The sequence below is a fragment of the Somniosus microcephalus genome, chromosome 5 (assembly GCF_052327205.1).
Source record: "Somniosus microcephalus isolate GS21.2 chromosome 5, FLI_Smic_1.0, whole genome shotgun sequence".
Taxonomy (NCBI): Eukaryota; Metazoa; Chordata; class Chondrichthyes; order Squaliformes; family Somniosidae; genus Somniosus; species Somniosus microcephalus.
In genome coordinates, this window is record NC_140991.1 from 47,269,257 (window position 1) to 47,293,842 (window position 24,586).

At 49.0% G+C, this 24,586-nt stretch overlaps 1 pseudogene; it reads right to left on the minus strand.

Annotated features, from left to right (window-relative positions):
* Window positions 1-23,882, minus strand: part of LOC147117026 (uncharacterized) — a 62,472-nt pseudogene extending 38,590 nt beyond the window's left edge.
* Window positions 23,883-24,586: the final 704 nt, after the last annotated feature.

A 24,586-nucleotide genomic window follows, 5' to 3' on the forward strand; every position in this document is an offset into this window, starting at 1 on the left:
AGGGACTATGAGTTGCTACGGGATGAGATTCTGGAGATCATGGGAGAGGGGGACGGAACTCCGTTCCTCCGTTTAGAAAAGACAGTGCAGCTAGAGGGAGAACCCCCACGGGTTTTCGCCGACAGGTTGTGGCCAGTGTATCGGCGCAGCTGCCCGGGCGGGCCGGCCCGGGCCGGGCTGGATGGCGAACAAAGGGCTCACTGGCTTCGGTGCCTGGTAGCAGGTTGCCTGCCAGTAGTGAAGGAACAGGCCAAAGCATGGTTTGACCCCACTAACGCCCGCTCCACGGAGGAAGTAGTACTAGATCAGCTCACAATCAGTTATAGAAACAACAAGGGCAAGAAAACGCCTGTTGTGAAAGGAAAGGTGCATGAGGTGAGACCCGCAGCCTCTGCTAAAAAGGAATGGCGTCAGGAGGGAAATCGCCATCCCCAAGCCAATAGCAGTTGTTACGGGTGTGGGAAGGAGGGTCATTGGCGCAAGGACTGTAGGAATCCTTGGAAGGATAAGAGGGAGAGAGCGTTCGCCGCAGCCCAAGATCAAGCCCAAGCCCGAGTCGCCAACGGCCCGAGAGTTTACCCAACACCAGCACAACCACAAGTGCAGGCCGCTGCCCCAACACCAGTCCAGAACCCAACCGTAGCCTCTGCCCCGAATAAAGGGGGTGGTGCGGTTGTGGACCCCGCTGCGATCGAGTCAGTCTTGGAGACTATGCGGTCTCTGATGACCTGGCAGGGGAAGGTAGCGGTTGCTAACAGCCCTATCGCCCCCGAGACCCCAGCCGAAACACCTAAATGACTGATGCCCGCGCAGCCCGTCTACTTGTGTCCGCTCCGCTATGACGCTTGGAGAAGACCTGTGGTGGAGATGGAGGTGGAGAAACAAAGGGGTAGTTACCTGTTGGATACGGGAGCTTCGTGTACCGTGATCCACACGGACAAACCTTTTGCCTCACCTCTGTCCGCCCAGGCTCCATATTTAGTAGCGGGTTTCACAGGTAGAGAACAGGCTGGCGCGTACTCCCTCCCGCTCTCCATTCAGTTGGGAGCGCTCCACACCACATGGACGTGCATCCTATTGAAGTGGAATGAGGGGGGGGGGAAAGGCATCCTCGGGGCTGATTTCTTGGTGGAACACGGGATCCTCGTGGACCTGAGAAATCACTGTCTCTGGGGAGCCGAGGGCGGTTTAGGTAAGGTAGTCGTAATCCCGGGGAAGGAAGAAAAGGGGGCCCTGTGCACTATGAAGCCGTCAGGAGGTTACGATCTCGAGCTCATGGTAACAAACGTCCCAACGGACTTGCAGGCGCGTGTGTCAGAAAATCTGACCGCGTTCGCCACCCACAAGCACGACTGCGGGAGAGTCACTGGGTTCGAAGTCAGCGTAGACGGGGACCCCATGATCCGACCCCAAAAGCAGTATAATTTCCCCAAGGAGGCAGAACCCGACATGGAGACAGCAATATCTTCATTGGTACAGCAGGGCGTGTTGAGGACGATAGCCACCCACGTGAACTCCCCATTATGGCCGGTAAAGAAACCGGACAATTCGTGGAGAGCCACGGTGGACTACAGAGTCCTCAATAGTAATATCCCAGCCTGCGCGCCCACGGTAGCAGCAGTTGCAGACTTAATAGGGAGTATTCCAGCATCGGCGACCACATTCACGGTGCTAGACATCTCGAACGGTTTTTGGTCCATTCCGCTGCGGCGGGAGGACCAGTACAAGTTTGCCTTTACTTTCAAAGGGCAACAGTACACTTGGAACTGCTTACCACAGGGTTTTCACAACAGCCCCAGCATTTTCCATCAGTGCATGGCGGGGAGTTTGAAAGAGTTCAGCCAGCCCAACCAGATAGTGCAGTATGTGGACGACTTACTCCTGTTCACAGATACAAGGGAGCAGCATGGCCCACTGTTAGCCGAATTGTTGGAACTGTTAGAAAGGAAGGGTTTCAAAGTAAACCCAAAGAAAGCCCAGATCGGCCAGCAGGAAGTGAAATTCCTGGGTCTGGCCATCCGCGCTGGGGAAAGAGCCATAGATAAGGCCAGACGGGAATCTATACAAGATCTGCCGATTCCCAACACAGTAACGGGTGTAAGGTCCTTTTTGGGATTGACCGGGTACTGCAGAGATTTCGTCGAGGACTATGCTGCCACAGCGGCCCCGCTACTTCGACTCTTACACAAGGGAGTCGAGTGGTCTTGGGACGAGGGGTGCCAGGCAGCATTCAAGAAGTTGAAAAGAGATCTGCAGACCGCGCCAGCCCTAGGGGCCATAGATGGGGGAGAGGAGTTCTTTCTGGAGGTAGCCGCTAGTGGGGACAGCCTGAGCGCAGTGCTGCTCCAAGAGCGGCACGGCAAGCTAAGACCAGTAGTTTATTCCTCCAGGGTGCTCACGGATGTGGAGAGGAGTTTCTCCAATTGCGAACGGCATCTCCTGGCCACGCATTGGGCTGTGAACAGATCAGTGATCTTCACAGGGACCTCTCCCATTACGCTCCTCACCCATCACACCCCCACGAAGATGCTTCTGGACGGGAGGATTAAGGATGGGACCGTAAGCAGCGCTCGGATTGCGCGCTGGACCCTCCTCCTTTCCCAGATGGATCTCAAAGTTAAAGGCCTCTGCGCGCCAAGGCTCGCAGCCAATATGGCATATCCAGGGACAGCCCATCAATGTTCCGTAGAAGGGGGATGGGAAGTTAACATAGGTTTACGGGCCGGGATACATCCCACAGGCCGCGAGATCTACGTAGACGGTTCTAGCACTGTAGCTGACGGCAAGCGACTCACAGGGTGTGGAGTTTATGACCCTGCGGCAAACATTGCCCTGGCAATTAAGCTCCCCAGCACTATGAGCGCGCAGCAGGCTGAACTGTCCGCGGTGGCGTACGTGGTTACCCACCCCGAGATTTTCCCAACCCCATACACGATTTGCTCAGACAGCATGTTCACGTGCAATTCGTGTACAGAGTACCTCGCCATCTGGTCCCGACGCGGGTACACCTCCGCGGACGGGCGGCCTTTAACAGTTAAGCCCTTGCTGGAGAAGATCCTAGCAGCTGTGGGGGAGAAAGGAGAGGTGTTCATCCATAAGGTGAAGGCTCACTCCACTACAGAACCCCGCAGTCAGGGCAACCAGCAGGCGGATGCGCTAGCCAGGGAGGGTGCCCGCAACGGCATTCTCTGGGACCCATACGAACCCGGACCCGTGGCGGCGATCCAAGGCAGGGAGGGAATTCCCGGGAACACAGGGGTGACACCACCCCCAGACCTAAAGACCGTCCAAACCCTGGATCCCGCCCTAAAAGCAGTCCTAAAAGCCATCACAGAGGGCAAACAGGTAGAAGGTCCGTACAGTACGGCAGCCCTCACAGTCAAAGAAGGTATGCTGTTCCGAGAGGAGCAGTGGGTTGTGCCGCAGCAGCACCGAAGGGAATTCCTGCAATTGGCCCACGAGGGTCCAGGAGCGGGACACCCCGGACCTGAGGTCACCTGGCAACGGGTGGAGCAGGCGGGATGGTGGCCGGGACTTCGGGACGATGTCCGCGAGTTCTGCGCAAGCTGTCTTGTGTGTGCTGCTAACAACCCAGACCCCCACAAAAGGAAGGTGCCCATGGGGCACATCAGGAGGGTAGAGGGACCATGGCAGTCGATTCAGGTCGACTACATAGGGCCCCTGCCCGCCGCCCAGGGAGGCTATAAGTACTGCCTTGTCCTGGTAGATGTGTTCACCAAATGGGTAGAAGCCTTCCCGTGCAGAACAGCTACGGCACTGGGTACTGCTAAGATCTTGATTCGGGAAGTGTTCTCACCTTGGGGACTCCCCCGTTTTGTAGAGTCCGACCAAGGGAGTCAGTTCACCGGTCAAGTAATGCAGAACGCCCTCATGCTCTTGGGCATTGAGGGAAAGTGGCACGTAGCATACAATCCCCAGTCATCCGGGATTGTTGAGCGTATGAATCGGACCCTCAAGGAAAAGCTGAGGAAAGAGACAATGGGCTCGCCCCAGAAATGGGCGGAGGTCCTGCCTTTAGTCCTCATGGGGATCCGAGCCAGCCAGTCCAAAAGCACGGGGTATTCCCCGCACGAGTTAATGACTGGAAGGATCATGCGAACACCCACCCATGTGCTAGCCCCGGTGCTCACTGAGGGCCAGCTCCGAGAGGTGAAACGGGACAAATTCGCCCAAACCCTCTTGGAGCGCCTGAGACAGATTTATGGACAGGCGGCTGGGAACATGGGAAGACAGTACCAGGGAAATAAACTGTTGTTGGAACCTCGGAAACAACAAGAGTGGGTAGTCGGAGACCAGGTCATGGTCCGAAACTACGCCAGGATAGGGAGTTTTGAACCACTGTACATGGGGCCATACAGCATTGTAGACAAGGCCAGCCCCATGGTTTATGCAGTGAAGACGCCCCGACGTACCAAATGGTTTCACATCAACCAGTGTAAACTGTTTAAACCGGGTACACAAGGGCCACCAAAGGGGACCAGGTCTGAGAACAAAGATCCTCAGCCTGTAACAGAGTCACAGACCACACAGGCTGGAGCAGTAGCCTGCGTGAAGGGAGAGGCCATCCCATTGGAGTGGGAGGTCTCATCTTTTGAATGGGATTTAGGCAGGGGAGAGCCCGAACAGCTCAACCTCGCTTTAGACCCAATCACGGAGGAGGAAGAGTCAGAGGACGGCAGTCCCGCCCTCGACTCAAGCTTGGGGGAGGTAGGGAGTGGGGGTGGAGACTCGTTACCTGTAGGGACAGGTGAGGTGGAGTCAGAAGCCACAGATCCCGACCCCGGGGGGGCGGAGCCTGAGGGAGGGGAGCTGGAGCCGGCAGCTGTGGAGGAACCACAGGCTGTAACGGTAACAGTCACAACCCCCGGTCCATCGGCCCCGGGAGCCCAACCCAAAGCAGCTCCTCGTAGGTCGGCTCGAGCGCCCCAGCCCAGAAAATTTTGGCCAGATTCTCCCCATCCTTCCCAACCACGGTTTAAAGCAGCCCCAGGAAGACATGATCCCCGTTCAGCAGCGACAGGCTGCGGGGGATCAAAGCCAAAGATCAATGCAGCCCCACCGCAGGGTGTGGCACACGACAGACCTCACAGGGATTCGGAAAGCCGCCCCACGGAGGGCGGCGCTGTACATAAGTTAAGTTAGGTAATTATGGTCATAGTTTAAGGAATGTAAAGTATATGGTGTTAAGAGTACAATTTTGAGGTCTGCCCGGTATGTGTGTTTGTTAGGGAGCGGGGTCCAGGAACCCGCGCGTCCAATTAATTTAGGCCAGCACCTATCGGGAGCCCGGCTACATCATTTTGTTGGTTACAGAAACCTGGGATACGATGGAAAGGATTGTCATCGCGCTCATGGCAATCGGGTGCGGGTGGGCCTACCAAGGCCGCACCAAGGACGTCATCATTTTCGGGTGCTCCGGGGACACGGCCCCCATCGCAACGGATGGGACGGGGGAGCGAGAGGTAGAGGAAACCGCCACCTACTTCCACCAAGGGAGATGGCCAGGTTGGCTGGGAACGAATTCTGCGGAATATTCCAGCAATTTCGGTTTTGCCTACCAAGAGACTTCATTAACGTGCCCTCGAGTGAGGATCCTAGCGCCCAGAGTCAGCGTCACCGTGGGAAAGAGGATTTGTCTGGTGTGCAATGGGAACGTACCACCAAGGCGATGGTGGTGGCTACGAAAGCTGGGAAAGGACATGAGAAACTCTACGGTCGAGTGGGAGCGACTGGGTAATAATACCCATCGGAATATTACGGGAACTCACGGACAATTACGTGTGTGTTGGGACAAATGGTGGGAACCAGATGAGGGAATATATGTCTGTATGTGGGGTTCGAGACACGTCTGCTCCAAGGGCGTGTCCATCTTCTTCCAGAGGCAGTGGCAGGATGAAGGGAAGGGGATGAGATGGGATGTTAGCACTCGAGCGTGCGGAGCCCCATACTCCCCTATTCCGGTGAACGCCACTGAACTCATCACCCGCCCACGCAAGCCCCTGCCCACGCTTCCGGTAGCACTAGCCCAGAAAGGAGGGTGCCCAACCACCACCAAGGGACCCGGGAACGGTTTAGTATTGGTACCCACCGGTCAGGTGCTGTACCAAGGGGTACACTACGCGGTGGCCTCAGTGATTTTAAATCTCACTGAGGTAAGATTGCCGGAGTGGTGTCCCAAAGAAACGGAACAATTATACCAGGTCCTGTTAACCCGTATGTTTAGACAATTTTACGAATTTGACTTTGCCGACATCGACAGAGACAAATTATACACCACACCGCCAGAAGTTTTGGATCGAGTCGGGAGGCAAAGAAGGGGTACTGTAAATGACATATTCACTGCTTTTAATACCGGGACATCTGTTGTCAACGCTCTAGATAACGTGGAGCTGCAGACACAGATCAACGGTTTAAAAGCCCAGTTAAGGAACATATTGACAGACGAAAACAAGGTAGTGGGTTCTGAGTTGCATGAGGACCAGGCCATGACACTACACTTTAAGGACATAATTGCTGAGCTGGAGAAACACGCGAGAACGGTAAATGCACTCATTAAGGAGGATCGGAATGCGTCCGATCAAGCTGCGCAAAACGAGGCCTGTGTGCTGTACGGGGCGTGGTTACTGGGCGAGAGCCGCAGTAATCTTGAGGATTTAAAACAGGGTTTGGTCCCGTCCTGGATCAGCAACAAGCACTTGCAAGCGCTCCACCCTTTTGAGAATGCATTAAGCCCGTGCCAGCTCAGGCTAGCCGCAGAAGCATACCCAGTTCCAGTGGACTGCGGACATTCGAATCACACTATTATGGGAATAGTAGTAAGAATGCTGGTGTTGGGTCCCGCAGCAAAGCCCGCCCCGGTATACAGAGCAGAGAACATTGGAGTCATTCAGGGGGGCGCACACATTCGTTACACAGTGGTCCCGCCTTACGTCATCAGATGGGAGCGTACGATGACAGGCACCGACCTCTCGGGATGTCGGAGCCGGGGAGCACACATCATCCTGTGTCCCCAGCACTTGAACGCCTTTTTGAAACCACAGTGCGGGTTCAGAACCGCTAGCGCGAAGCCGGTGAATTGCACCATGGAGGCAATGGCAGAGGACCATGTGCCCCCACAGGTAGCATATATCGGGGGTGGGACATACTGCGTCACCACTGCAGCGCCTCAGTACCGATATGGACAACACGAGTGGTGTTCGGTCGGTGATAGCAGTTTCTGTTTCAAACCCAGGGCCGAGGTTCAAGTGGCACAACAACGAATTGTTCCCATTCCTGCGCCCTCCACCGTACACATCACTATCAAAGAGAATTTCACAGACTTACAACGATTTGTCGCGCATTTTGGTTATGTCATTCCCCCTCTTCCCGAACACCTCACCAAGATTTTAAAAGCCGTTATAATTTCGCAGAAACATTTCTACACACTGGAGCAGAAGACTTTAGAGATAGGAAAAGACATATTGGACATAACCATCCCACCATGGTGGGACTTGTTCACCAACATAGAGGTCCCCGCCTGGATTAGAATAGCATCCCATATCCTAGTAGTATGTCAGGTTTTGATTGTGATATTTTTGCTCTTCGTGCATTGCAAAAGAGGCAAACGCCTCCAGAGGCACGAGAACACAGGCGAATGGAAAGAACGCTATGTGCAAATGGGGGAAGAAGACACCCCACTTTAAGCTGCTAGTAGAAGATTAAGAGTCCATCCATTTTAAGATTTTTTTTTTTTTTTTTTTTGGATTTTTGTTTCTCTTTTGAACATCCGTGTTTTCTTTTGCGTTTGGTTTGGGTTATAAGGAATTAAGTATTGTTATGTTATTAGTTGTTCTTAAGTTTTTTTGGATTAATAAAAGATGCATGCAGATGGTGCCAGGGGGTATCAACCCCCGCACATCTGACAAGTGAATGTGTTATAGTTTAAAATACGCTGTCTATGATTGTCCAAATGTTCAAAAGGTAATTTTCGTTTTCTGCGGAAATGGGAACTGCATGTGTCGTGAGGGTCATAGATAGCTAAGTGCCAGGAATGTTTGGATGTGGGGAATCAGGGAAAATTTGCTCATCAAGGATTATTGATACTTTAAGCAAGCTATCAGTATCACAGGGGGGCCTGTAAGATTCGAAAATTTTCAGCAAAAATCACGCAAGAAAACTGGATAAAAAAATAAGACTGTTTATTGACCAAAGTAAGCTTGCACAGAAAAACCTTTGATAAAAGGGCATACAAAATGGCCGCCAGGCCCCGTGATCAGTTTCTGAACCAGTTTATTTCTGTTACTGCAAGCTAGACAGGCTTGTGGATTGAAGACAGTAAACCCGCGAAAGCCAGTATCTGGGAACCGAAACTCAGAGCAACAGCATACATATTCAATGGATTATAAGTACAGGATGGGGCCCATCAAGATATGGGCGGACAATGTAAAAACACTTATACCCATTTATCGTACAAAGGAAAAACCGTTTAGCAGCCATCAAGGAAAATGTCCGGACCGATCAATATGCGAACCGAGCCGCGGTGACAATGCAAAGGACATTAAAAGACATTATCGGCCAGGAAGGCCAGTTTAAGTTATCACCGGCTCCGTTACAAGACAAAGCGCCCCTGCAGAGATTTCTGCCCGCCAAAATTAATACAAAGACAGGACTATGATTTGGCGGGAGATAAGACTGTCCCAAAAGAGTATAACTATGGATTGAAAGTCCATCTAAGTTACTTCTTCACTGCTACGGCTTCTTGTTGGGCGACTTCAGGCTTCCATTTCTTCAAGAACTTTCTTCTACGAGGAACGAACGAAGGGCGGACGGTGCCCGGATCGGCGCCTCTTCCACTTCGGCAGATCGATGAAAACGTTTTCGTCTTTTTAAAGACGGACGGTTTCGGAAAAAGGAAAACGTGGCCGGTGTTCAGCCAAACAAGGCTCGGCCACGACGAGAAGACGACAAGGGTGGCCCGGGTACTGGGGTCGGGAGATCATCGACGATCCAGGCCGACGGAGAAGAAACCCTTTGGAGAACCGGCGATCGATGCCACAAGATTCTCCCATGTGCATAACCTGCATCTAGGTCTACTCCACGAACAAAAATCCACGACAGGCCTAGTGGATCTCAACCCTGACGAGCGCTCATCGAGGCTGGGTCTACCCCACCGCCTCGAGGGAGGAGAGAATATCGACTGCGCCAGAAGCTTCCAATCCACGTGACGACGGGAAGCGGTGTCAAAAAGGCTGCGAACCCCTTTTCGCGATTTCGAGAGTGGTGAGCATGATCCCAAGTTCCCCAGGTCGAAACTTAGTTTAGGTATAGGGGAGGGAGTTAAGGGAAATCGTAATGTGTTTCCCCTTTTACGATGTGCCGTGTGTTCCCCATTTCCATAGAGTCAAGTTCATAAATTTGTGCATGATTGTAGTTACTTTAATCTGTGCCTATGACATGTATTTTGTAATGCTTCAAACTGCTCAAAAATAAAAGCATCCATTTTGTGCTATTCAGCCTGGTCTATTGAGTCCTCTTCTCTGCACTACTGTTCTCTGCATCTAAGTCCAAGGTCTAGAACCGTAGGGGGGGTGTGGGTCGAACCACTCAAGGGTAATTCTTGCACGAAGCCTGGCAGGGGGCCAGAACGGGCAAGAGAGCAGGAAAAAAAACCCTACACCGCTTGTTCCTCCCACTGCCTACTGAGCAGAAGTCTCGAGGGCACCCTGCCCCCCTGCAGATACAGGATTTCCTTCTCTCCCGTTCTTGCATGGAGCTCTCCAGCATATTTGGCCGAATATTCCGACCCCCACGGGTGTGTACGAGGTGTTTACGCACCCGTGGGGGCCTCGCAAGTGCCGGGTTCAGTCATGCAAAGTGCATGCACCAAAAGCCGGTACTTCCGATCTGTCAAGAATTCTCTTGACAGATCATCCGCCTGCCCAGGAAAAGGGCCTCTGCGGGCAGAGAGTACCGCTTTCTGCAGCAATCTTGTTGTACGAGGCCCCTTGGGTCGGAGCGATCATAATATGATCGAATTCTTCATTAAGATGGAGAATGAAGCAGTTGACTCAGAGACAAGGGTCCTCAATTTAAATAAAGGAAACTACGATGGTCTGAGGAGCGAGTTGTGTAGGATTGATTGGGGAATGCCACTCAAAGGGTTGACAGTGAATAGGCAATGGCAAACATTCAAAGACCAAATGGATGAGCTACAGAATTTGTTCATCCCAGTTTGGCATAAAAATAAAACAAAAAAGGTGGCTCAACCGTGGCTAACAAGGGAAATTAGGGATAGCATAAGATCCAAGGAGAGGACATATAAATTGGCTAGAAAAAGCAATAATCCTGAGGATTGGGAGCAGTTTAGGAGTCAACAAAGGAGGACAAAGGGATTAATTAAGAAAGGGAAAATAGAATATGAGAGTAAGCTAGCGAGGAACATAAAAACTGACTGTAAAAGCTTTTATAGATATGTGAAGAGAAAAAGATTGGTGAAGTCAAGTGTAGGTCCCTTACAGTCAGAATCAGGGGAATTTATAATTGGAAACAAGGAAATGGCAGGCCAACAAAATACATACTATGGTTCTGTCTTCACAAAGGAGGACACAAATAACCTCCCAGAGATGTCAGGGAACATAGGGTCTGATGAAAGGGAGGAACTGAAAGAAATCAATATTTGTAGGGAAATGGTGTTAGGAAAATTGATGGGACTGAAGGCCGATAAATCCCCAGGGCCTGATGGTCTACATCCCAGGGTACTTAAGGAAGTGGCCCTAGAGATAGTAGATGCATTGCTGGTCATCTTCCAGAACTCGATAGACTCTGGAACGGTACCCATGGATTGGAGGGTAGCTAATGTTACCCCACTATTCAAAAAAGGTGGTAGAGAAAAAGCGGGGAATTATAGACCGGTAAGCCTGACATCGGTAGTGGGGAAAATGCTTGAGTCTATTATAAAAGATGTAATAGCAGAGCACTTGGAAAGCAGTGACAGGATCGGACAAAGTCAACATGGATTTACAAAAGGTAAATCATGCTTGGCTAATCTACTGGAATTTTTTGAGGATGTAACTGGTAAAATAGATAAGGGAGAACCAGTGGACGTGGTGTATTTGGACTTTCAGAAGGCTTTCGATAAGGTCCCACATAAGAGATTAGCGTGCAAAATTAAGGCACATGGGATTGGTGGCAAGGTATTGACTTGGATAGAGAACTGGTTGGCGGACAGAAAGCAAAGAGTTGGAATAAACGGGTCATTTTCCGAGTGGCAGGAAGTGACTAGTGGGGTACCGCAAGGATCGGTCCTAGGACCCCAGCTGTTCACAATATATATTAATGATCTGGACGAGGGAATTGGATGTAATATCTCCAAATTTGCAGACGACACAAAGCTGGGTGGGAGGGTAAGCTGTGAGGAGGATGTCGTGAAACTCCAGTACGATTTGGACAGGTTGGGTGATTGGGCAGAAACATGGCAAATGCACTATAATGTGGATAAATGTGAGGTTATCCACTTTGGTGGCAAAAACAGGAAGGCAGATTATTATTTGAATGGCAATAGATTGGGAGAAGGGGAAGTGCAAAGAGGCCTGGGTGTTCTTGTGCACCAGTCGCTGAAGGTAAGCATGCAGGTGCAGCAGGCGGTTAAGAAGGCAAATGGTATGTTGGCCTTCGTAGCAAGAGGGTTCGAGTACAGGAACAAGGATGTCTTGCTACAGTTGTACAGGGCCTTGGTGAGACCGCACCTTGAGTATTGTGTGCAGTTTTGGTCACCTTACCTGAGGAAGGATGTTCTTGCCATGGAGGGAGTGCAGCGAAGATTCACCAGGCTGATACCTGGGATGGCAGGAATGACGTATGAGGAGAGATTGTGTCGATTGGGCTTATACTCACTGGAGTTTAGAAGATTGAGAGGGGATCTCATCGAAACCAATAAAATTCTGTCAGGTCTGGACAGACTAGATGCAGGAAGGATGTTTCGGATGGCCGGGGAGTCCAGAACCAGGGGTCATAGTCTAAGGATAAGGGATAAGCCATTTAGGACTGAAATGAGGAGGAACTTCTTCACCCAGAGAGTGGTGAACCTGTGGAATTCTCTGCCACAGAGGGCGGTGGAGGCCAGTTCATTAAATATATTCAAGAAAGAGTTGGATATATTTCTTGAGGCTAAAGGGATCAAGGGATATGGGGAGAAGGCAGGGACAGGGTACTGAATTTGGATGATCAGCCATGATCTTATTGAATGGCGGAGCAGGCTCGAAGGGCCGAATGGCTTACTCCTGCTCCTATCTTCTATGTTTCTATGTTTCCACCCGCTGAAAACCTTTAAAAATCTTACACCTGGTAAAAGCAGGTGTAAGGCCTGTTTTTACCAGCATAATTAGGGGGGGAAGTTCAGTTGGTTTGCGCCTCCCGTTAGCGACTTAAGAGGGTGCTAATGGGGCGCAAAGCAACTCGTGCCCGGGTGTGGCGATGTTTGCGCCGCTCACGAAATTAACCAGACATTTTGTGGTGGCTCTATATACTACCGCCACGATCTCCTGTGCCGGCAGATCGTGACATCAGTCAAGTGTGCAATGCCCCGGTAGCGCCCCGGACTGGATATTGAGTGGTGCCCCCTGCCGTACCACCTGCCGCTAGCAACAACAGGTTGAGGGGAGCATTTTGCAGTGAGGAAGGGACTGGGGAGCGCTATTTAAAGGCGACCGCTTTCTGCCTTTTTTTATTGGTGACATTTTTGCACCACGCATTCTGAGAGAGAGAGAGAGAGACTTCTGGAGAGATTCAACACTCTGTGAAGGAGTTTTGGGTACTCAGCAGCAATGAGCAGGGTGTGGCTGGAGAGCAAGATCGACCCTCCCATTTAAGAATTGGCCAGCGCCAGTGTGACTGTGTTCCATCGCTAACTGACATCACCTGAGCTTCACCCGCGCTCTGAGGTAGCGCCTCGCTCCTCGGCCTTTGCGCCTTAAGACAGATGTAAAGTGCCTGATTTAGTGCTCCAATCACTTCCAGGGGTGATAAAAGCCAAGTTTGCAGTCGGAGGCGATAATTAGCGGCAGGCGCTAATCTTTGCGCCCGGCTGATAATCGCGCCCCAAACGGGGCTATACTGAATTTTTCCCCTAAGAGTTTAAAAAAATTTTTTTTTTAATTTCCACTCATTTATTATTTAAAAATACTTTTAAAAAAGGTAAGTTTATTTTTAGCCCTGTAAAAAACCAATTATTTTTTTCAAAAAATTAAATTTTTGTTTAAAATAGTTAATGTAATTTTAACTAATTTTAAATACGTGATTTAAACATTTTTAAATTTCATGTTTAAGTTTTTTAAGTGATCCCCATTCATACTTTTGACAGATCCGTCAAAAGTGTGAAGGGGGATTCCCTTCTTTGATTGGTTCCCCATGGCTCACGTGATCCCAGGGACGCTTGTGAACCGCCTGCACCCCTGGGATACCTGGGCCTCAGCACATTTCGTAGAGCAGAGGCCCAGGATCGGAAATCTCAGCACCTACGGAGCCAGCACGTAAGTGCGTAGATTTTTTCCGATCGGAGGCATCCGCCCGTAGGAAACCTCCGATCGGAAAATCCGGCCCATTATCTGAAAACCTGGGTGCACGCGCTCTCGCATGTTCAGCCATTCTTCAATATATTCGAGCAGAGATTCAGTCCCCAAGGGACTCCCACCACCTCCTGCAGCCACAGTGCACCTCCCGATTAAGAGGTGCAGGCTGGCTTTAAGTGGCGCCAGACACTCGCGATATCAGGCCCCCTGCTGATGCGTGCAGCCAATGATCACAAATTTAACATGCTGCGTGCAACGCAATGACCAAGCGCGGGTTAATCGCGGACCGCGATCCCCACGCCCTTTTTCGGGGATTATCTAATTTAACTCCCAAAGACTGCAACACCGCTCTTATGTCTGCCACCATCACTATATAGATGTCTGAGACAGAGATGCACTATCTGGAGCAGTGCAATTTAACAAGATTGCTGTAGATAGAATTCTGTTACCATCTATTTCCCCCACCTCCCAACACACACACTCACACACCCATGATCATATCCATGGATCTTCACTGGATAACAGAAGAGTTGGCTGCAAAGACCACAGCTAGATTGCCAAAGAGCCAGACACATAGAGCACTGATGAAATCATCAACGAATAATTGCAACAACCGCCACTGCATCATTACGGAATTAAATGCATAGAGTCGGACAAGACAGCAAGGGAATTGGACTAAGTCAAAACATTTGTTGCTCAAAGCACATCACTGCTGAGTTACAATGTATGAGCTCATTCATGTACATTGTAGCCTGATGCTTTCTTTATAAAGATATATGGACAATAAATGTTATTAAAACTGTATTTGGTTAACTTTCTTCTTCAAAGTTGTGTGTATTGTGTTGCGTTTACATTTTGCTCTAAGTTCTTTCCATAGTTTGGTACAAGGTCTTCTCAATGGTGGCACTTTGGGGAGGATAACTCTTAGGGTCTATGGCCTAGAAATTCAGTCGCGTTTGCGCCCACTTATGGGCTATAGAGTGGTTTGCGCCGGAAGTTTTTTCGCGCCCGAAATTCAGTTGGTCCGTAGCATCGACGTTAGCCGGTAGCGCAGCGCCGGCACCGATGACATCATCGGTGTGCGCAGCGCCCCGGTTCCAATGCAATTCCGGTCCGACCGCCAAATTCAGTTGCGGCCGCCTCTCCCGTGGCGGCCGCAAACAGCGTTTGCAAAACGGTGCCTTGCAGCTCCAAGAGGCCGGCGCATAAAGGTGGAGGGGCGGCCGGCCGCTTTCCCGGCGGCTGCCTGGCCGCACCTCCCTCCCCGGACTCCTGCACCACCCCCCCGCGGCATTGGTGTGTGACTCCCGCGAGCCCGGCACTTCTCCGTGGTGCCGGGCTCATTTGCCGGGGGAATCCAGCGGCGATCTCACGGCTGAAGGCAGCTCCTCCTTAAGAGAAGGAGGAGGCCTGCATTACCCCAGCCTGCCGCACCGCATCGGGTGCCGCAGCGGCAGCTGGATGCCTGAAACTGACATTCTTCGCCCCAAACGAGGCGGCCAAACCCTCCAATAGCGCCCGCCTCCGTGTTGGGGCGGTGTTAAGTATGTGTATTGTATTGAACAATTAACACAAAGACTTAAACGTATAACTCAAACAGGTCTTTACTGGTTGGAGGTAGGGACTACACGTAGGTCTTTACTTCATGCCCACAGGCGGGAACTGAGGGGAGATCAGTACCCACAGTACTATTTATACCCCTATGGCCAGGAGTGGTACTGCGTATCACTACGCCCTACAAGTAGTGCAGTCCTGTCCATAGGTTTAAAGTAGCACACATATTACATACACAACATTCCTCCCTTCTTAGCTTTACAGTCATCTCCCCATTTAACATAACGTAATAACATATATACATATATAACTTCAGGTTTACATAATAGAATAACATAGATACATAGATAACTTCATGTCAAAACAGATCACAGATTCAGTCTCTGCGGAAAACAGTTCACAGATTCAATCTCTGCGGAAAATAGTTCACAGATTCAGTCTCTGTGGTGTAGTCGGTTCACGTTGCTGGAGTGACTCATTCAATAGTCCTTCCATGGATTTAACAGCTTGAACATCCGAACTGATTTGGCTCCGTTCGGAGGGACCACGTGTGTGATCTGGTAGGGGTGATAATGGTTCAGATGGTTATCATCTTCTGCTTCGTCTTTTCCTTTTCTGCTTCTTAGAGACTCTCTGGGCTCCCCTGTCAGCTGCCAGCTGTAGCGCCACCATCTCCCTATGTTCCTTAGACTTTAAGTGATTCATCCTGATTTCTGCACTTTGGGAGTTTTCATCACAAGCTGGGCAGACCAGGTCACTATAATATTCAGTGTCACTCAATAGGTCATGGTAATATTCGGTGTCGTCCTGATCTAGGCCAGCGAGAGGGTCTTCTATTTCCTCCATACCCAGCTGGGCGTTAGCCAGCTTTTGTTCCAAGTCCAGACATCTTTCCTGAAGAGACTTGTTCATGCGTACCTCTTCATCCAGCTTTTTCTGGGCTTTCAGCAAGTCATTTACTAATGACCCCATTTGAGATTTTACTACTTCAACTTCTTTTGGAGATTGATTGATCGGACTATTCAATCCCTCTACCGTAGCAGCTGTTTCAGCGGTCTGTTGTTCTACGTTGACGTGAGTCAGCGTACTTTTGGCATCCAAGGGCTGCTCTGTTGCAGTCATCTCAGGCTGTGTTGCCACCTCAGCTCTTCCAATAACCTTTGAGAGCTCCGAACCCCTTTCGTTTGAATATTGAAGTTCGTGTTCAAGTTTTTCCCATTTCAGAGTCCTGTCCTTCAGCATATGCAGGAGTTGGCTGACCGTTAACTCCTCTGACATCAGACGTTTTGTGTGCTCCTGCTCCATTTGCTCCAGCAGCTGCTTCTGTTGTCTTTCCAGATGTTCCCACTCTATATCAAAGAACTCTTTCATCGCATTCATCTCTTGCTCAAAACGGCGAATCATTTGTTCTAATTGCTGTTGCAGTTTGAAATGGAGTTGAGTTCGAGCCCGGTGTCCCTCAGAAATGTGCATGTCAGTAGACTGGACAGACTCAGAATTCTCTATCTCAGTGGAATTCTGTGCTGAAACTTTGTCTTTTGCACACGGGTTGGTCTTACCATCATCAGTTCCAGAGTGTGGGTTGATTATGTTCACCGAGTTCTCACTCGTTATTGTTTGTAGGAAATGCCAGTCGATATTCATTTTCCTAATCCACTCCCGTCCTAGTAGTGGAGGACCTCCTTCAGATAGCACATATAAGTCCATTATTTGACTTTCTTCGCCCTTGTGGACCACTGTGACCTCAATTTTCCCGATGGGGTACACTCTTTGCCCCGTGTATGTTTTCAATATGAGCTCCGTATCCTGTAGGGGAATATGTTGGAATAACCTTCCATAATCTTTCTTATTTGTGACCGTCAATGCCGATCCAGTGTCCAATTCCAGTTTTACTTGGACTCCTTCTATCTGAAGAGTGACCCAAATTGTCTGGAGGTCTGCACCCTTACCCACGTTGAGTACCCTTAAGCTAGCCAGTTCAATACTGCTTAAGCCAGCCAGTTCATTACTGCTAGCGTCTGAATCGGACTCCTGTTCGGCCACCTTGTGTACTTTTGCCTATTTTCCTTGCGGTGACTTCTTGTTGCTGGTCTTCTTCCCTGACCTGCATACTCTAGCTATGTGTCCAAGACTACCACAAGTTCTACATTCTTGGTTTTTAAACCAACACTGGTTCTGATCATGCGTTGTCTTTCCACAATGATAACATTTGCCAGAACTCACACCCAATTTGTGTGCACTGAGCTCCGGTGACCGTAGCTGCATTACTGCCGTGCCTCTCGCTGCGGCTTCGTGTGCTGCTGCCATAGTGACCGCCTTCTCAAGCGTCAGCTCATTCTCCTTGAGCAGTCGCTTTTGTGTATCCTGTTTAAATAAACCACACACAAATTTGTCTCGTAGTGCATCTGTCAGTCCCGTTCCAAACTGGCAATATTTCGCTAATTTACGCAGTTCCAGCAAATATTCAGCATTGCTTTCATGCTGTAGCTGCCTTCTGTCGTAAAATTTAAATCGTTCCGCTAGCATCAGCGGCGTGGGGTTTAGATGATCTTTCAGGACAGTAACAATCTCATCGAACGTCTTATCTGCCGGTTCACCTGGTGATAACAGGTGTTTCAATTGCCCGTATGTCTTCGCACCCATTAAATTTAATAATGTTAGAGCTTTATCTTGGTCACGAATTTTATTGGCCTTACAATAACTTTTTTACTCTTTCAACATATATGGCCCAATCTTCGAGGTCACTATCAAAGGTGCTAATATTCCCGTGTTTAGGCATTGTAGATTTGCAATTTCTCAGATTTTATTTTCTTTACTTGTTATCAAAGATGGCGGCTTCCCGCTCTTGCCGTCGTCCTCCGCCCACAAAATGGCGGTTTTCCCGCGCTTGGTGGTCTTCACCCGTCCCCCGACGCCGTCTCCCTTCAGCCCCCGAGTGCGGCCCTTATCTTCGCCACGATCGATGGCCCGCGCTTTTCACCGCGGCTCTCGCGCCTTCAGTGTCTGCCGACGCTGCGCCTTTCAGCCCGAGTGCGGCCCTTATCAGGGATTGCGATCGATGGCCCTTATCTCCCGATCGCGATCGCCCTTGTACCTCCGACTTCCCCCAGCCCTGTCTTTGCAGCCAACGCTGCTCGGCTTACCCACCACCGAGGTTGAAAAAGAAGCTGCAGGATGTCTTCTGTCCTCCAGTTTTCAGTCGCTGATGGAGGCTTCAGGGTCCTAATGCCTGTCGCTTCCAGTGGGGTGGTGCGGTTTGAAACCTCTCTTCAACCGCCGTGGAATAACTGCCGCAGGGTAAGAACCTGACTCGTCGCCAGTGTTAAGTATGTGTATTGTATTGAACAATTAACACAAAGACTTAAACGTATAACTCAAACAGGTCTTTACTGGTTGGAGGTAGGGACTACACGTAGGTCTTTATTTCATGCCCACAGGCGGGAACTGAGGGGAGATCAGTACCCACAGTACTATTTATACCCCTATGGCCAGGAGTGGTACTGCGTATCACTACGCCCTACAAGTAGTGCAGTCCTGTCCATAGGTTTAAAGTAGCACACATATTACATACACAACAGGCGGCGCAACTGAATTTCAGGCGGGCGCTACGGGAATCCGGGCAAGCGCTAAATTTCGGGCGCTACAGACCTGGCGGGGCTATACCTAATTTCTAGGTCTATGTCCCTTCACTCAAAGAAAATACATGATTACACTGGTTTACAATCCATCCACAGTCCAAATCAATCCTTTCTCTCAGTGGACAGCTAAAATAATAGTTCCACTCTGTTTCCCCAAAAGAGCGAAATTTTGGTAACATACAATTCTGCTCTCAGATAAACTCAGACGCACGCATGCAGACTGAAGTCATTTCATTTTTGGGGCTCACTCTGGTGCCTGCATAAATGTTGCCCAGTCGGCAATTCAAAAGCCAAAAATGAGCAGGTACTTTATCAAAATGGAACAGAATTCAGAGTAGCCCTGTTCATCTGCACAAATTACTCACAGTTGCAGCTACACTGAAATATGCGCTTTTTTGAAACTGAAATACTGGCACCTGTCTTTCAGTGTCAGAAAAAATTAACCTCCCCATTCTGCATTTAACCTGCACCGAGAGCTTATTAAGAGTCTGAAATGAAGCATTATATGGACTTCAGCACTGTATTGGTGCAATGCAGAACAGCTTTGCTGCAAAAATATAGCCAGTGTGACAGCAAAACCTTACAGAGTTTAACGTGTTCTCATTACATTAGAGGCCAGCACGGTTTAAAGAAGGTACTTTGTCACGTTCATTGTTGATAGTGGTATAATCACTGATGTACTGCAACAGCAACTTGCATCTAAAAAGCACCGTTAATGTAGAAAAATGTTCAAATGTGCTTCACAGAAATGTAAAATTGACACTGAGCCAAAGGAATAGCTATTAGGATGATAGCAAAATACTGCAGATGTTGGAAACAGCGATTTACTTGTACTTCTCGCAATCTAGTATACTGTATTCGCTGCTCACGATGCGGTCTCCTGTACATTGGGGAGACCAAACGCAGATTGGGTGACCGCTTTGCGGAACACCTCCGTTCAGTCCGTAAGGGTGACCCCGAGCTTCCGGTCGCCTGTCATTTTAATTCACCGCCCCATTCCCACTCGGACCTCACCGTCCTCGGCCTCTTGTATTGTTCCACGGAAGCTCAACGTAAACTCGAGGAACAGCACCTCATCTTCCGATTAGGCACTCTGCAGCCTTCCGGACTCAATATCGAGTTCAACAATTTCAGATCATAAGCTCGGCCCCCATTTCATTTTTTCTTGTAATTGTTCCACTCCTTCCCCGCCCCCCCCCTTTCCTTTTGTTTCTCTCTCACACCTGGCAGCTATCTTTTGCCCTGCCAGTACACTTTACACCTAATCCCAGCCTATTACCATCTCGTCTAGCTTCTAATCTCTTTTACTTCTTTTGTTTCTTTTATTCTTTTGTCCGATCGCAGCCCTGCCTTCGATCTAGTTTCTTTTTTTTCCAGTTTTGAAGAAGGGTCCGACCCGAAACATCAACTCAGATTTCTCTCCACGGATGTTGCCTGACCTGCTGAGTTTTTCCAGCATTTTCTGTTGTTATTTCGAATAGCTATTAGGAGGTGTGATCAAAAGCTTGGTCAAAAAGGTAAGTTTCAAGGAGGGTCTTAAAGATGGGGAGAGGGCCGGGAGGCTTATGGAGGGAATTCCAGAGCTTGGGGCCAAGACAACTGAAGGCATGGTCGCCACAGATTGGCCAAAGGGAATGGGGGATGCACAAGAGCCCAGAGTTGAGAGACGCCGAGTTCTCGGAGGGTTATAGGCCCGGAGGAGGTTACATAGATGGGGAAAGGGGAGGCCATGAAGAGATTTGAACACAAGGATGAGAATTTTAAATTGGAATTGTTGGGGGAACTGGGAGTCAATGTAGGTCAGTGAGCATCGGGGTAATGGGTGAGCGGGACATGGTACAGGTTGGGAAATGGGCTGCAGAGTTTTGGATGAGCTGAAGTTTATGGAGGGTGTAGGATAGGAAGCCAGCTAACAGAACATTTGAATAATTGAACCTGGAGGTGGCAAAGGCTTGGATTAGGGCATCGGTAGCAAATGAGCTGAGGCAGGGGTGCTGGCAGGTGATGGTTCAGCGGTGGAAGTAGGCGGACTTTGTGATGGAGAGAATATAGGATTGGAAGCTCAGCTCAGGATCAAATAGGCCACCGAGATTGCTTCAAGCTGAGACATGGCCAGGGAAGGGGATGGAATCGAAGGCGAGGATATAGAGTTTGTGGCGCAGCCCAAAGAAGATGGCTTCGGTCTTCCTAGTGTTCAACTGAAGGAACTTGCGACTCATCCAGGACTAGATGTCGGCCAAGCAGTCTGATGATTCAGAGCAATGGAGGGGTTGAGAGAGGTGATGGAGAGGTGGAACCAAGTGTCATCAACGTATATGCAGAAGCTAGTCCCATGTCTTTGTACGATATCACCCGGGGCAGCAAGTAGACGAAGAGGAGGAGGGAGCCAAGGATCAATTCTTAGGTGCCTCCAGAAGTAACTGTGAGGGCAGGAAGAGAAGCCATTGCTGAAGATGCTCGGCTACAATTGCATAGGTAAGAATGGAACCAAGCTTGGGCAGTGCCACTCAGCTGGACAGTGTAGGAGAGGTGTAAGAGAAGGATGGTGTGGCTTACTGTGTCAAAGGCTGCAGAGAGGTGAGAAGGATGAGGAGGGATCGAGCACCACGGTCACAATCACATAGGATCTCATTTATGGCTTTAACTAGGGCCTATTTAGTGCTGTGGCAGGGGTATAAACCTGAATGGAGAGGTTCAAACACGGGGTTGCATGAAAGATGGGCACCAATTTGAGAGGGGATAACGCATTCAAGTACTTTGGGGAGGAAAGGGAGATTGGAGAAAGGGCAGTAGTTTACAAGGCCAAGTGGGAAATTCCAATTGAGGTTGGAGTTACAGCAGGAGTCTGGTGGAATGGCTGAGAGAATTCGGCTTCTATCTGTATGCTATAGCCTTCAGACAGATGTTATTGGTTCTTTACAAACATAAGGATTCAATTTCATGCTAAATTTAAAAGTACTTGAGACAATTAACTTCACCTCAAAGGGACTAAATGCTCCTGACTGGAAGCAACTCAAACATTTATTGAGTCCTTCAGCTCATAAAATTGACACAATCATAATGGAAAAGCAATTTTATGAACACTGTAAAAGGATTAGACAAATTATTTTACATTCATTGCCCCATTGCAAAACTTTGGTATTTGTCACATTGAGGCGTTCAGATGCTTGGCAGGCAGCGTTCAAGTGTCATTATAGTACATTATTTACCCAGTTTGAATAACGTAAAGTGATTTCTGTCGGCGCTTCTCCTTAAATTGCTTTAACTTTTAAAAGGATGATGAGCCCCATCGATTACATACAGAGCCAGGGCTGTGTTAGATTGTCATTACCTCAAAATGTTTTAACAACGAGGACAACTCATTTACACAATGGCCTGATCTGTGTCTAAAAACTGAGTTCTAAATAAAAAGACAGAGCCTGCTATTGAAGATTTATATTTGGCATTGGGGAGCATGTGATACAGAAGGTGCTTTATAATAACTGTTAAAGCTGCTTGCAGTCAGGAGGATTTAATTCCATTTGAGGTGTTTGCACTATACTTTTTGTCCCCTTTTAAAATTACAACTACTTCTACCAATAGGTGTGATAAATTAATTATTTAATTACACATCAATTAAAAGTATGCTTCAGTTTTCAAAACAAAAGAATGTGTAGGAAAGTAAAAAGATTTCGCCTGGTCCAGGTTTACTTTTGTGACTCATTCAGGGTCAGGATTTCTATTCCAGACCAAGAGTGACCAACTGGCATCTCATGAGCTGCACGTTTCTCTTCTGTGGTACAAGACATTTGGGGGGAAAGATTCAGTTGTTTGCGCCTCCCGTTAGCGCCTTAAGAGGGCGCCAATTGGGGCGCAAAGCAACTAGAGGCTGGGCGCGGCGATGTTTGTGCCGCTCGTGAAATTAACTGGACATTTTGCGATGGCGCTAAACACTTCCGCCATGATCTCCTGCGCCGGCAGATTGTGAAGTCATTCGAGTGCGCAACGCCCCGGTAGCGCCCCGGACCGGATATTGAGTGGCGCCCCCTGCCTTACCGCCTGCCGCTAGCAACGACAGGTTGAGGGGAGCGTTATGCTGTCAGAAAGGGACTAGGGGAGCGCTATTTAAAGGTGACCGCTTCCTGCCTTTATTTGTCGGTGACATTTTTTCACCATGCAGTCTGAGAGAGAGACTTCTGGAGAGATTCAACGCTGTGTGAAGGAGTTTTGAGTACTGAGCAGCACTTTGCAGGTTTATTTTGATTTGCCCTTCCTTGCTTCACCAGCACTCTGAGGTAGCGCCTCGCTCCTCGGCGTTTGCGCCTTAAGACAGGTGTGAAGCGCCTGATTTAGCGCTCCAATCACCTCCAGGGGCGATAAAAGCCAAGTTTGCTGTCAGAGGCGATAATTAGCGCCAGGCGCTGAACTTTGCACACGGCCGATAGCGGCCCCCCAAATGGGGCGATACCTAATTTTTCCCCCTTCATTTCCTTTTAGGTTAAAAGAAGCACTGTAGCCTGTGCAATCAATTGCCCTTCTTGGCTTTCTGGCCCCTTTTTATAAAGAGTAATAAAGGAAGAACTAAAATCGGGAAATAATGCTTGGATGACGCCAAGTGTAAGTTTCAAAAGTCTGAAGACTATAGGAAGAAGGAAAATCTGAAGGAGGAATTATGACCAGGACAGTGGGAGAACTCACTGCTCCTCTTTGACAGGTGTGATGGGATCAACCTGATTCTCAGTTCAATACCTCATCCGAAAGGCAGCACTTCCAAAAATGCAGCAGTCACTCAGTATTGCACTGCAGTGTCAGCCTAGATTACACACTCAGTTCTTAAAAGGGAACTTAAATCCATAACCTTCGGACTCAGAAGCAAGACCACTACTAACTGAGCTAAGCTGACACTACTGAAAGAAGCACCCTTTTCCTAGTCCCACTGAAGGATACAGAGGAATTTCTGATGTTGTGATTCAACTGTTGCCTTAAACTGCTTCTAGTCTGGCACAGCATGCCACACAGAAAAGCGACGGTGCCTTAAGAGTTCATTTTGGAACGTAAGGATGTTTTTTGGGTAACAAACAAGAAGATAAGAATATTTAAGCAACAATGAACAAGAAGGCTCGGATTTACCTGAGCTTTGATACATACTAAAATTTGCAATAATTATACACTTTTTCCTGTACAATACAATAGCATTATGTCCCATAGAGTTCAGTGTATTGGTGACACTGGTGTAAAAGTCACACCCGTGATTTAGTGTCCAGAAGTAGTAAAATCTTTTTCGGTCACTACCCTATATTTGTAGATTACAAAACAGCCAACTTTAAATGGGCATAATTTGTACAAGATGTGCACACATTAGATGTTTGACTTACCAATTAGAAAATGAACTGTGATGAATATCACACTGGAATCCACTATTTCATATAGTATTTTTTATCCTGATGTTGCTTTCTATGCATAATTTTTACCAACCTCCTCAATTTCCCAATTGCCTACGGCTTAGAATTTAATTTAAGTTGTTAATAATGCATTCATGAACCCTGACAAGACTACGTGCATCATTTCTTTTGGACTCCTACAATCTCTTGATCAACCTGGCAAGTTTATCCTTGAATCAAAGAAGGTCATTGAATCTCACATGAATTTCAAGAGGCTGAGCTGGGCTAGCTATCCTTCAGCCGTAGGCTGCTGTCCGAGAGAAACTTAACCCAGCGCAACAGCCTCCATCTTCTCCCTTGATAGCTGCTGCTGCAACCTGGAACCACTTAAGACATCTGGGGAGAAAAATTCGGTAGGTTAGCGCCTCCCGTTAGCGCCTGCAGAGGGCACTAACGGGGCGCTGAAGCA